The sequence below is a fragment of the Euprymna scolopes genome, chromosome 22 (genome assembly GCF_053919585.1).
Source record: "Euprymna scolopes isolate OS-2025 chromosome 22, ASM5391958v1, whole genome shotgun sequence".
Taxonomy (NCBI): Eukaryota; Metazoa; Mollusca; class Cephalopoda; order Sepiida; family Sepiolidae; genus Euprymna; species Euprymna scolopes.
In genome coordinates, this window is record NC_136503.1 from 501243 (window position 1) to 516752 (window position 15510).

Here is a 15510-nt window from a genome sequence, read left to right on the forward strand (position 1 = left end):
ATATAAGACCGGGAGTTAAGATGCTTGAGAGAGTCGAGCCGTTGAGTTATCGAGAACCGGATGGAACCTAGTTAGAGCGGAGAGTGTCGCTGAGAATCGGGTCCAGGTATTTTTTTCGATTAGAAGCTATTTCAGCTTTAAATATGGAGCCAATGCGGCCAAGATGAAATAGGAAATTTTAAATGATTCGTGTCGAACCTGAAAAATTTAAAGTCGCATTGAAAATTGAAAAGTGTTGTCAAAGAGAGAATTGAATGAGTCGTGTCAAACTGCGAAGGTTGAAGATATAAAGTGAGTCGGACGTTTTTTGTTTTTTTGTTTGTTAATCCCAGTGGGATTTGTTGGATTTCTTTAACTATTGTCGTCTACTTGTTTGTATTAAAGCCGTCGTTTTTAAACGTGGAATTTGGAATGAAATTCGCTTATATTTGTTTAAAAAAAAAAAAAAAAAAAAGTCGTCGCTGTTAACAGAACTTAAAGATTCGATTCGAATCACCTGTGTGTATTAAAGTTGTCCTTTTTCAACGAGGAATTTAGAGGGAAATCCTGTTGTGTTGAAAAGAAAAAAAGTTATCGTTTTTAAACAAAAAATATTTTACTCGAGTACAATTCGAGTCGGATTTTATTGTGTTTGAAAAAGTCATCGTTGTTAAAAGAACTTAAAATGCGATTTGAATGACTTGTATACATTAAATTCACTTTTCAATGAGGAATCTAAAATGAAGTCCTGTTGTGTTAAAAAGAAAAGGTGTCGTTTTTGAACGATAGTTATTTTGGGGAGATTACAATTCAAGTCGATTTTGTTTTTGAAGAAAATGTATTCGCTGTTAAACAGAATTACAAATCGATTTAGTCGACTTGTATGTAAAGTCGTTTTTAAATGAGAAATTTAAAATTAATTTGTGTCTAGCGGAGTAGTGAGCACTAGCTGTGTTTAGTGGAGTGTTGAACGTTAGCTGTGTCTAGCGGAGTGTTGAGCGCTAGCTGTGTCTAGCAAAGATGGATACTACTTCCCTACCCAGTTTATGACCAGGGAGGCATGTAGTGAAAATTGAGTGTGACTGCAGTCACGGAGGTGGGCTGCATGTGCGAACTCGGAACCCGAGTGATAGGAGACGAGAAGGCGGCAAATCAGCAGGTTCGATTGCGCATTAATTTGCATAAATGAGATAATATAAGGCCGGGAGTTAAGATGTTTGAGAGAGTCGAACTGTTGAGTTCTCGAGAACCGGGTGGGACCTGTTTAGAGCGGAGAGTGTCGCTGAGAATCGGGTCCAGCTTTTTTTTTTTTTTTTCGATTAGAGTTTTAATCTATTTTTATCTTTATGGTGACGTTAGAGTTTGGGCGCTTTTTCCACTTATTCAAACTGCTTATCTGAAATATTCAGTCGCAAAAATTAAGCACGATTTTTCGGGGCTTGTGCCAAATAGTGAAGTTTGAAACAAATGCACTTCAGATGTAAACATTATTTACATGTAATGTCGAAATCAGTACAAATTCCTCAAATTACAAAAAATGATCCTGTAGAAAAATAACTACAAACAAGAAAATTCATCGTTTTATTATTTATTATCATTGTTGAAAAGTTCTTAAAATTCATAGAGCATGCTATCCCATAAATTAAATAAGGGGTTTCGTTCAAAATTCCATACAGATTCCTGAGTTCAACAAGATACACCTGAAGCAATTGTAATGTTGAAAAAGTGACACTCAAGATGAGAAGAGTAGTCCTAAGAATCCAAATAATAAGAATACACATTTTATTCATGCAAAAGTTTTACAAAGAATAAATAAAAGTTTGAGATAAAGATTCTTGAGTTCAGTAGAAAGATTCCTGCGTTTGACAAAACACACCTGAAAAACATCACCGGTTTCATCGACTGAAATGTGCAAATAATACTAAAAATGAAAACAATAGTCTGAAGAATCCAAATAATACGAATAACCAATCCTCATCTCAAAAATTGAGAACCGTAAAAAAACATATAAATGAATCACGTTTCTCATTTACTTTTTAGGCTTCAAAAATAATGTGTTTTTTTTTCTACATTTGATTAGATGTTTTTTGTTTTTTACTGTAAATTTCTTTAGTTGAAAAGTTTTTACCAAATCTCTTTTAAACGGATTTTGCTATATTCTTGATAACTGTATGACAGTGAATGAGCATAAATATGATATGCCATATCTTTAATATTTCTTCTCTAAATCAAAAGCTACCCCCAAAATTTACTTGTTTTATATTAGGTATTTTTTCTACAAGGGAAGTGTGTGAGGGAAATGTATGATGTGTGTGTGTGGGAGAGTGTTTGTCTGTGAAGTGAGCAGACATGTGTGAATGTGCGCCTGAATGTTTGAATATGCTTATTCTGATCCGTGTATGTCTCCTGTAATTGGAGTTCAACCTCTGGAAGGTTGGAACATAGACCCCTGATGTTGGAGAAAGAGACATGGTAATAGGGGTCTACGTTGGAAGAGTGGGTTCGAGGTTCATTCGTGCTTTTTTCTGGAGATATTTCATGTTGAGGTTTTGGGATTTGTGGAAGAGGTCGACAGACTTGGTTAGAGCAGGACAGAGAGTGAAAGTAAGAGAGAAAAAGACAGGATTTTTTTGTAGCACATGATAAGGTAAAGCCGTATCAATTACCCACTAGTATTGTATTGAGAGGCCTCACCAGAAACTACTGCATGGTTTAGAATCCATTCACTAAATGGCAATACAGCAGCCCCAGTACTTTGCACCTGCTGATAGGACAGCCTCCTTAGTGCTTAATCCAAGGTTCGGGTCCCTGACTATCAGGCAGGTAACGTCAGCCCAGATGAAACATTTACTTCCAGCACCCTTACTAGTGACATGGCCACAAATATAGACATAGAAACAGAAAATTTCCAACGTCTCAGGCTACTGTTCATGAAGTACTACCGACCTGGAAAGCAGCTTTTTCTTCACCCTTTGTCAGAAAAATCACTCATTGGAAATGAGGACTAAGGGACAAAGAAGGAGAAGCAATAGTTACTGAAGCTGCTGATAACACATCTCCAGTGCATTATTTACTCTCCAATTTAAAAAAAAAAAAAGGTAAGAGAGACTTATTATAATCTACTTAATATAAGTCCGTTGCTCCATTCCCAATTTAGGATGATATTTGAAAATAGTCTCCCCTCCCATATCAATGCGTGGATATTTTTTGGCTTTATCTACCTCGAGTTAGAATGTCCGAGCTCCTAGCTTTACCTTATAATTAAAATACGATAATGGAAACTTTTATCAATTTGTGAAGTTCGGTTATTTTGTATCAATTTACATTTGAAGAACTCATTAAGAATAATACAGTTTGGGTTAAGTATTAAGTTTAGACTAGTTAAAAATAATGTATACTGCAGAGAAAAAGCCGCGTTTTTCTGAGTTTAGATAATGTTATCTCGAACTATTATTTTTATATGTATTAAACACACACGCACACACACACGTCACTTCAACATGTGAATGCATTAATGTTTTAATGACTATTTTCTTTTCTCTCAAGAAAATAACCACGTGTTCCCTCTCAGTATGAAATTCAAAAAATTTATGAACTTTTGCCTTTTCTTCGAGATGCACATAAACAAAGACTGTCTAATGAACACTTAATGCAAAAACCTTGACGTTGAAATTATTAGAAGATTAGGTAATTTTTAAGCAAAAAACCGGATCGTTAAATAATGAGTAAAGAAATGAAGTTTAGTAGTTAAGTATAAAGATAAATGAAAAAAAAAAAAAATTAAAGTATTCGTTTTTATTCACTTTGATTAATTTTTAAAAAATCTTACGTATTTACTATAGTTTTGTACGATTTAAACTATTTTTTAAGTCTTTTTAATTACGTTAGATTCCGTAATTGGCAGTTTATAAACGTTAAAATTACTTCAAGATGTTTATTATTACTTTGGATATTATGCAAACTAGACATTTTAGCTTGTTTAAAATGAGCAAAATTTATAGCCATTGACTTATGATAAATGATTTATGACATACTGGGTTTCGTTAAGCGTCGTACTTCTTTGTTTACAAAACCATTTGGCGTAAGTGACGTCAGACACATTTTAAGCTACAGATGAACGACACTATATAATGCAGCTTTTTTTAGAAAGCAAATATAAAAATAAAAGTTTTGGTAATTTTTTTCTTGGTTTCTACTTTAATATTTTCCTTTAAAATGACGACTTCGACTGGTTTTCAGGTATGCTGAAAACGAATATCGTATTTAAATGTTTTGCAAATAAGCAGTTTTCCGAATATTAAGCAATTTAATTCCATGTGTTAAAAGTGGTGGCTATTGTTATACGTGCAATGCAAGGTGCATATATTAAGCTTAATAAATATACTATTCCATAGCTAGTTATAATATATACTGACCCAACGGGTCACAGGTAGTATATATATATATATATATATATATATAAGCATTTGTATGAAACCACGAAACTGGTTTATCCTATTTTTTATTTTATTTATTTATTTATTTTTGGTGTTTACTTTGACTACAACAGAACACCGACCAATAAAATTGTTTTTTGGGGTCGCTGAGAACAAATTTGATATTCAAACCCGTCGCAATTTAACCGTTTGTCTGGTATTAACCCCTGGACCCTCGCACTATTTTGTGCCATTTCACCGCCTTCATTTACGCTGTTCTTACATGATGCGTTCGCGTGTGCATGTGCGTAGTAAAGTGACTTGTCACATTGCGGAGGAATTTTTAGCAGACATTTGAAATAACAAGAAAGTTTTCAAAAACAAAAACATGTGGTTCATTTTTTTGTGTTACATAGTTTTTGATGCTTTTTAATTAATCTAAAAAAATTAAGTTTTCACGAGCGGTTTACAAAAACATTTTTGTTTTTGGTTCATTTTTTTTTTCTTTTTTGAGGGGGCTATTCAATTATAGAACTTGTACAACTTTTAACAGGTGCTTCTGCAGATTAATTTACCGTTTTTACGTAAGTAACGCGCCACAATATCGGTCCCTCTAGGTGTATCAGAATGTGTGTAGGAATTTTTGACACCCCTAACACGAAAATGCGAATAAAATATAAAAAAACTTGTAATTTCTCTTTTAAAAGTGGGTTGTTTATTTTCTTTATTGATTATACTTCCAAAATAAACTATTAAAGTTGTTTTAAAAGTAATAGAAATGTTTTCTTTTATTTTTTAAAAAAACTAATGAATTTTACGAACTCAATATTTTTCAATTTTTAAACTATCAATCTATCAAAATTTTTCTATTGATTCAATTTTTACGATATTTCCAGGGTCAATGTGAAATTTCATGCTCTTTCCAATAAACCGAATATAATATTTTAGACAAACGTTTTTTTTAATTTACGCCCCCCCCCTATTTTCAAGTGTCGATTAAAAAGTAAATAATTAATTTACTCACCAAAGTTTTATATACCACAAATTGAAGAGAAAGGGTCAATAAATAATATCTTCAAATTTAAAACAAAAAAGTAGTGTTTTTTAGAAATTTACCTGTAAAGTTCGAAGTTTAAAACCTTTTTTTTAACCCCGTTGTTTGTTTTTCTTTTACACGTTGTTTGTTTTTTCCTTTGTTTTTTTTTTTTAATGAAACCTTGGTCCTTGCTCCTTGAATTGAAAAAAAAAAAAAATAGGGCTTGAATTACATTTTTCGAGTAGTTATAAGCTTGGAAAGAAAGGGGTTCGAATAATTCACGCCTCCCATTTTGAAATGTCTATTACTCACCAAAGTGTTATATATCACAAATTGAAGATAAAAGATCAATAAATAATATATTCAAATTTAAAAAAAAAAAAAAAAAAATAGTGCTTTTTTTAGAAATTTACCTGTAAAGTCCGAAGTTTAAAACCTTTTTTTTTTTTTTAACACGTTGTTTTTTTTTGGGGGGGGGGTTGTTTTGTTTTTTAACGAAACCTTGGTCCTTGCTCCTGTAATTGAAAAAAAAAAATTAGGGCTTGAATTACATTTTTCGAGGAGTTATAAGCTTGGAAAGACGCGGTGGAATTATTCAATATTTTTCACGAAATTTCTGACACACCTACCAACCTCGCCGACCGTTTAATTTTTCACAAAAATTTTGTTTACATTGGAGGTGGAGGGATAGGCGCGGGTGGTGTGGCGCATGTACATTTCAATAAGAACTGTTCACGCGTAGCGTCACCACGGTGATAGTGCGAGTGTCCAGGGGATAATGCCGTGCAAATGATAAATTTGCGACGGGTTTGAATACCAGATTCGTTGTCAGCGACCCCGAGAACCTCACACAAAAAAATATATATATATATAGTGTTATGTTGTAGTTAAAGTAAACATTTACCTTTTTTCTTGCCTTGGTGGCGTTTTATCAATAAAAAAAGTTATGACAGAAAGAAAAAAAAAAAAAAAGCCACGAATCTCTTAGAGTTAGCTCCCTTAGATCATTGTAATAATAAAAGAAATGGAAGAGGCAACAAGGGAGGTAAATGTTTTATTTTAACTTAAAAACAAAGCGATGAAATCGAAAACATTTTTATTCTTTGGTTCCTATTCAAGTATTTGCTTGAAAGGTAAGTAAAAAAAAAAAAAAAAAACTGTTATACATATTATCGGACATATTATTGGGATTTAAAATTAAAATGTGTTTATTATTTTCGAAGGAGTTAACAATTGCTCGAATCAACTTATTTTAAAACAGCTTTAAATTTTAATGAAAATTTTAATTAAAAGGTAGCACAGACCTAAAAACTTGATGTAAAAAAAAAACATCATCATCATCATCATCATCTAGAATTCAACCTAATTATTTCTTCCAATCCAGCACGGTTGATATATCGGCTCCAGCAACATATTTAAAAAGCCGACACGATCGATATTTTGGCCTTCTATAATACATTATCCAATAATTTTGCTTATCTTTTTTGGGCTATTTATTGTTTTAGTGCGTCAGGATTCAAAGGGTTAAAAAAGGAAAAAAAAAGAAAGAAAGAAAAAGAAGTTTTATGATGTATGAACAAAAATGTCATATTTCAAAATTACGTAAATTAATCAAAAAGATTTCCTTAGAGAAAATCATTTTCGGTGCTTCTACACTTTATTGCCGAAATTGGAGCCGCCATTTTATTTCACGCACTTGCTGTCCAAATCCAGGGGAGACATCATTATATCAAACTATGACCAAAGCATGAAATAAATAACAAAAAAAAAAAAAATAATAATAATAAAATTAAAATTCCGGAAACTATGAAAAAAAGTTAATAAAGAAAGTGAAAGAGAACATATATCCGGAATTGTTTAATTGGAAATGTTTCGATTTAATTAATGAGAATGGAAAAGTTTTTAGGGAGTTGAGTTAGTGCTTTTCAGGCACTCCCTAATAAAATAAATAATTCGACACAAGCTACTGAATAAACGAACAAACAACTGCGTAAAACTTTTAAATATGTTGCTAGAGCCGATATATCAACTGTGCTGGATTGGAACAAGGAAAAGGTTTATTGAAGCGAGTAAGTGTAAGATGGCCAAAAGATATAACTCGGATAAAACTTGTCTGCTTGTGCCCGGTAGTTATTCCCCAGTGGGAATCGTCGATACCGGTGTAGGCAGAGAGGGAGAGGGAGGAAACAGGTACGCTCTCTTTGGCGTCTGGCTGGAAAAGGAGGAGGTTTTCTCGTCCGGAACAGAAGCAGTTAGAGTTCCTTAGTGGGTAAGAAAGGTCCCTGCGCTATGCCTCTGATTGGTCAGTATGTGCCATATCGCACAGTCAGGGGAGGCACTGACGCACAAGAAAAAGAGTTCTATTTGTTTCTGCTACAAGTTTTTCATGGAATTTTTTTTTCTTCTTAAAAACAGAAAATGAAATAACATGTTCATAATGGTTTAAACTGGGCGATAAATATTTGTTTTCTGGGTCTATTTCAAAGATAATTAGTAAAGTCCTAATTCATTGAATTAAATAAAATTTAAAAAAAACACCTTCTTTGTACAAAAAATAGCTTAATTACTCCCCCCCCCCTGCAAACGAGAGATTCTTTGCTCAAACAAAACAAATGAAGTCGTCTAAGCATAGCTTCTACAGAAGTCCAAATTGTTGGAAAGTCAAAAAGCTGTCTGAAAATGACGCCAGGTAGTTGGAGGGAGGTATGGAGTGCTGGTTTTCTTTTTTTTTCCTCAACCATACATCCGCACATTCCTATCGTGAACATTTGTATAATTTCTACCATTTTTTTAATTTGATTATTTTTCTGTGTTACTGCTTTTAATTGATTTTTTTTTTTTTTTCAAGATTATATAAAAATTATGTTACGCTGAATCTTATAAAACTTACGCTAAAAATATAATCTAAACAAAAAAGAGGAAATATTTTTTTAAATTATAATTTTTTGTGTGAAAATATTAAATAAACAATGCTTAATTCAATGATAATATCAGTAGTTAGTTCAAAAAATTAATTTTTCTTGGAGTTAAATCGAATTCGTCATTATGGACTTTTTCTTGAAATTTATTTTATTTTATTTTAAAGTTAGAATTTACGATCCTTTATTTTCATAAAAAAAATTCATTCATTTTTTTTTTATTACTGAAAATTATAACTATAGGAAAGGTATTTTTTGTTTAAACAAAATAATACATTCCCGCTAAGATTTAAATAAAAATAACGAGTTCATTATATTCTGTTATTATTATTTGCTAAATACTGAAAATTCATTGAAATTGACTAATTTCCTGATTTTTGGTGAAATTTTAGCATCGGCATTCATTTTACACGTACCTAGGAAGAACTATATTCCTAAAATGCATGAAAATTTTGATCCCTTCATTAAAAAATTTGATTAAGAAATCACCGTTTTAATGAAAAATTACCTAAATTAATGAATATTTTTTATAATTTTCAAAAATACAGAGACTAAGGTATAATAATGTGTCAATTTCTTTATTAATTTTAAAAATAAAACAGACTTTCTGACTTTTTAGGCTTCCATAGAACTTTACAGTTATCCTTTAAATAGTCTATATAGGTGATTTTGGAGTTAAAACCAAAGTATCATTGCGTAGAAATGTGACAAATGTTTTCATTTTTTTTTTTTTCGTCAAAATGCACACAAAACCTGGATAATTATTTAACATTTTCATAGTTTCATTACGTTTTGGTGGGCATTTTAATTTTTAAATAAGAAGATCGATTGTTAATATAAGGAAAGTTTCGTATAGGTATGACACTAATTTTCGACACCCATAACAAAAAATGCAAGTAAAAACTAGTAAAATAGAAATTAATTCATCGTAATTTTTACTCTATACTGAAGAGGAAGGATCAGGATTTAAATCGCATACAAACATTCTTTATTTTACACTGAATAAAATGGACGAAATTTGATTTGGACTTTACAAAATAAACAAAACATAAAAAAAATGGGGAATTAACAATGGCATCGACTATATAAAATATTAAAAATATACACAAAAAACTTTAAAAAGATATGACATATATGTTATATCTTTTTAAAGTTTTTATTCAATTATTATTCAAGTGAAATATTACAGTAAAAGTCTTACCTTTGGCTTGAAATATTATGAAATAACATATATAGATATTTATATCCAGACAATTTTCATATTTTAAGCAGACAACACCTAAAACAATTTACTTCCGGCTTGATATGGAACCAGTTAACTGACAGAATCTCCTTTAATATTAATTTTCAATACCGTAATTTATAGACCCCCAAAAAGTAATATTTACATTATTTTTATGAAATTCCCCTTTCTTCTAGGAAATATCAATTTTTATTCCTAAAACTAAGCTTTTTTAAAATCTCAACGAAATCCTTAAATTAACTTTATTGGATAATTGTTTTACATACATTTTTGTATTGACTTATAAACTAAAAGTCACATTTTATTTAATGTTAACAGATTGTACAACATGCCGTGCACAAAGAAATTTAATTAACTCATAAATCATAATTGTTTCAGTTACTTGGTTTAGAAATTAATTTTTTTTCTGACAAAAGAAACAAGTAACACTACTTCCATTTTTCTCATTTTGGTAAAGTTTTTGAAAATTCACCGGTTTTACTGAGAGTAATAAAAAAATGAGTTTTCATTTTATAATATTTCTTCTTGAGAATATAGCAAAAATTACAATGAATTAATTTTATTTTACAAGTTTTTACTGATATTATCTGTTACGGAGAGTTGAAAAGTCCACCTTTATTCGTGTCATACCTAGTTTTATTTTAAGAAGATAGAAGAGAGGAAATAAATATTTATATTTTACTGTGGGCAAGGGGCATGACTTTCTCTACATCAAAAACCGACATTGTATAGAATTAAGATCTAAGAGTGTTATACATTCAGGAATGATAACACGGGCATTTGACATCAACTTATGACACGCACGAAAGTGCATTTATTTACCTCTCCGCCATGACAGTTGTTAGCCATACCTGGAAGAGTTCCATGTAAAGGTAAAGATCCCATTAAGGGCACATAACTCGGGTATTATGTTAACAGACATTACAATTGAGAATTTTAGGATGCTGATCTTTTCTGTCTTCGGTCATAGAAGTGGAAATCCTTCTAGACCAACGTAATTTCTATGTATAATAAAACCATTAAAATTAAAAGCATTTGAAATAAAAGTTTCAATAAGTCATGAAACCTATTAATATTTAGTCCAAAATGATTTTGTTGTTTTGAATGTTTCACACTAGTTTCTAAAGATTTGCACTATATGTATGTACGCTATCATTAACTGCTTAGTTTTTACATCAGTATCATCATTTCTCGAACCAATTCGTTGCATTTCTGATTTATATTGTTTTTTATGTTCATTGACAAAATAGTGGCACAACTTAAAAAATATTGTTTCTCTTCTTAGATTATTTGACATATTCTACATATTTTACTGTATGCAGCGGAAACAAAAGTTGTGCATGGAACTTTATATCCCATGAATTTTATTAACATATATTTTTCCCTGTGTAGGAAACTTGTTTATTTTCCAAGTGGAATCAACTAGAGATAAGACAATGATGCCAGGAATGCATTTTCTGAGACATACAAGTCAAAATAATGATCAGAATTTGCAATCTTGATCCTGTTGCAGGACACTGGCAGAAAACTGAAGTTTTGTGTGGATACATATTTTGTGAGTTGGAGAAGGGTATTTGAAGCAAATGGAAATATTGTGAAAGATGTCTGTACATTTTTATCTGACTGATGATGCTACAAATCTCACTGAACTTGATGAAGTAATCAAAGATATCAATCTGGCCTTTTAATTGCATTTAATAGACTGATTAGACGTACATGAATCGGTGGATATCTTGAACCCAGACATGGAATATGTGTGTAAACACAGAGGTGCTGGGGTTCTTGGGAACATTATGGCTGTTGACAGATGAATATGTAGTGATGATATGATGAAATTATGCCAGAACCCTGCTGACTCTCTTACCAGAATGCAATAAAGCTTGTTTCATCTGCAAAAATGTAAAAAGAGTGAATATATTGGCAAGGATTGTAATAGATTAAGTAAAGAAACATAATATAGTCGCAAGCATCATAGCAGATTATGTAAAGGAATGTAATATAGTGACATCTTTAAATTAAGTAACAATGTTTACTTCTGTGGAGTTTCAAAACCAAAAGTCGTTTGGATCAGTAAATTTACTAAATCGACCATCAGCATTTTTAAACTTTTATAAAAAAAAAAGCGCATACATACCTAATAAGTAAAACGTATAAATTTCACTATGATTAAGATTTTCTATCCGCAAAACAAATTTTATTTTCAAATGTTTATTGATTGCAGTCTCCTTTCCTTCATTTCAAAATATGGTGGCCATTACCGTGGGAAAATTCAACCATTGTCGTTTACCTTATGTTGAAGACAATTGTTAACAAAAAACCCTGACAATGTCATAGAGTTCAAACAGTTTGCAAGTAATCAGAGGATGCATTTGAGGCTCTAGTGCACCCATGCACCAACTGAAAATGGCATCGTAGAACATTCATAGCATGTTAGTTGTTAGAAAGAATTGAACACCAAATAAATTATTTGCGATACAAGTAAACTTTCTATATACGTTTATTGGATGAAGTCAATTTATGAAACAGTATTTTGATGATTTTTATCAATTTTGCTTGATATTGGAACAAAAACCTGCATTCGTTTAACAGTTTTGTGTTTATTTTAAGAAAGGGATGTTCACTCTGGAGATTATCAAAAATGTTATACAAATCTCAGACATTTCTATTAATAGCAGTAAGTCTTATATCTACTGATTTGAAATGTGAAATATCCTTTAAAACGTAAATATATTTTATGAAGATACTGTCTTTAATTGTTTGTGGTTATGCTTTCTTTCAGCATTCCAGTTTTTCTACTTTACTATCAGCAATTATATGCTTTACTTTCAGCATTTACATGCTTCAAGCAAACTACATTTCTTTTCATTAAGTAGTTTCACATGAAACATTGATTTCCGCATGATGCTTAAATGTAATACAATCTGATCTTAATGAATAACCGACATATTTATAGGAGAATTATTTAATAATATTTCTTCTATTTTTGCAGATAAGAATCAAAGTGAAGAAGAACTGACCAAATCAACGTTTAACGTTTCTAGTAGGGAGTCAATATTTTTACAAAGTTATTATTTAAAAAAAATCATATGGAAACCTGCTAAAGAGAAAATTTCCTCTTACGAAAAATATAAATAAATGGAGAAAACCTTAGTATTATATGAATCAGCATTTTTTAAAAAGTTTCTTAAAGAAGTTTTGATTAGAAACTTGGCAAGAATTGATTTGAATTTAGAAAATGATAACTTTAAGGATAGCAACACAGGGAAAAAGACATGATTCTAATTGTGAAGTAAGTGGGGTTCGATTTTCAAGTAATTTTAATTTAATATTTCTTTTTTTTTTCACAGATAACATTCAAAATGAATTCATCGAATTAACATTTACATATGAAACATTCTAACGTGCAGAAATAGATGAATCTGGAGTTTTATGAAGTTTTCAATAAAGGATGCACATGGAAACCTGCTGAAATGAAAACTTACTCATGTTTAATATGCAACAGATCCGATCAGAAAAAAAAATCAAATAAAAGTGAAAAAGAAGCCAATAATTAACATTTAAAAGCTCTAATAGTGGATTAATATTTTCACAAAGTTCACAATTAAAAAACAATCACATTGAAATCTGTTAACGTGAAAAATTCTTGTAATGAAAACGCATATACCAAAACTTATTAGTGTGGATCTGTATTTTTACAAAGTTTTTAAAATAAGTTTTTATTAGAAACAAAACATACATCAGAAAAATACTAGTCTATCGAAACTTAAAAAAATTATAACTTAAAGGACGGATGACAATGCAGGAAGAAAAATCTTTTTCTTGTGAAGTGTGTGGTGCTGTATTTTCAGATAATTCCGATTTCAAATCACACCTACAAATACATAGTTCTGATGTATCAGAACATATAACAAGACATGAAACTAAGAAACCATATACTTGTGAAATTTGTTTGTCTTCATTTTTACAAAAGTCCAGCTTAACAAAACACATAAAAAAACATACAGGCGAGAAAACATACCGTTGTAATGTGTGTGATGCAGCATTTTCTGAAAGTTCCGATTTAAAAATTCATGTGCGAACACACACTGGAGAAAAACCTTATCGTTGTGACGTTTGTGAATCGTCATTTACAAGCAGTTCGATTTTATCACGACACATGTTAATACACACAGGTGTGAAACCATATCGTTGTGACGTTTGTACAGCTTCGTTTTCACGGAATTGCAGCTTAACGAAACACAAACGAACGCATACAGGCGAGAAACCTTATTCTTGTGCAATTTGCGGTTCGACATTTTCACATAGTTCCACATTGACAAAACATACAAGAATACACACTGGAAACAAACCATACATTTGCACGATCTGCAATTCAGCTTTTTCTGATAAAACACATTTAGGAAACCACGTTCGGCAAAAACACACTGGAGAAAGGCCTTATTCTTGTCAAATATGTGCGTCTTCATTTTCAAGTAAATCTGTTTTATCACGTCATGTTCTAATACACACAGGATTCAAACCATATGTGTGTAACGTGTGTTCATCTGCATTTACGCAGAATTCCAGCTTAACAACGCATATGAGAATACACACTGGAGAAAAACCTTTTTCTTGTCAAATATGCGGTTCTTTCTTTTCAAACAGTTCTGTTTTAGCAAGACACATGCGAACTCATATTGAACATAAGAATCTTAAATAGATCTCGTGACATGACAATATGAGAAAAAGAGACAAAGAAGAAAAATAGATCTCATAGTTAGAGTCTGTTAAACACATTGTTTGAATCCTAAAAGAGAAATAGCGGGTGCATATCTAGCCTGAGGTAGGATGCAGAAATACAAAACAATAAGTCAATAAGAAAAGCAAGCAAAAAACAAAAAAAGATTATAGTTGAAGGGTTTCAATATCTTATCTTGCTTTCGCTCAGGAGATCTTAAATTTTGTAGCCGTTTCCTACCTTTTGTACTGTCTGCTATCTTTTTGATTTTGCATACTGGTACTGTTTTTGGATTTCATATTGCGTCCCTTTTTTGGAATTGTGTGGTTTAATGAGTATTCCATATTTGAGTATATGGCTCTTTTCAAACAGTTCTTTTTTATCAAGACACATGCAAATTCATATTGAACAATTGCCCTAAAAGAAATCATTAAAATCCTAAAAAGATCTTTCAGTTAAAGTCTCTGAAACAACAAGTGAATGTCTTGCTTAAGGTATATCATCAGCAGAAATACAAAACCATAGGAAAACTAAGAAAATAAAAACCTTAATGTGAAGTATAAGGCATTCATTTTACAAGAGATACTCATTTAAATAAGTATGTAAAAAGATAAAATTGTGAGACAACATATAAAAAATGTAAAAGAAGACACATATAGTATTAAGTCTTTCTTTTCACAGAGTATCACCTTGAAAAATTGGATGAGAATACATATTCATGCGAATTAATATTGAACCAGTGCCATATAAGAGATGATTAAAACCCTAAAACAAAAGATCTATCTCTTAGGATCTTTGAAAAATAAGGGAATATTTGACCTAAGGTAACAATAATGTGAAGCATCATAATTTTTGCTCAATTATATTTGAATTTCCTCAGCTATTTGTTTTTTATCTTTTTATTTGCACATTGTTGTCTAGAAATATATGCAAACTCTTCACTTGGTTGGATTCTTTTTCTACAAGATTGTATTGGAGACTTATTTCATCCTGGATCTTCATCTTATATTTCATGATCTGTGCTGAATATTTATTGGATTACCATTTAATTTATAAATACTCTTATAGATTTTACAATGCTGTCATTCTAAAGCTTGGACTAGAATTTTTATTTTTGTTATATAGATTTATCCAACATAAATCCAGTACATCTAGACAAAAGTTTATAGAAGCTAGAAATAATTATAAGAATGGAATAGCCA

At 31.0% G+C, this 15510-nt stretch overlaps 1 long non-coding RNA gene across 1 annotated transcript; it reads left to right on the forward strand.

The window, feature by feature from the left end:
* The first annotated feature begins 6482 nt into the window (after positions 1–6482).
* On the forward strand, positions 6483–14827 carry LOC145243834 (uncharacterized). Its single transcript, XR_013862948.1, has 2 exons — positions 6483–6563; positions 12939–14827. It is a non-coding gene; the product is annotated as an uncharacterized LOC145243834 (long non-coding RNA).
* The last annotated feature ends 683 nt before the right edge of the window (positions 14828–15510 follow it).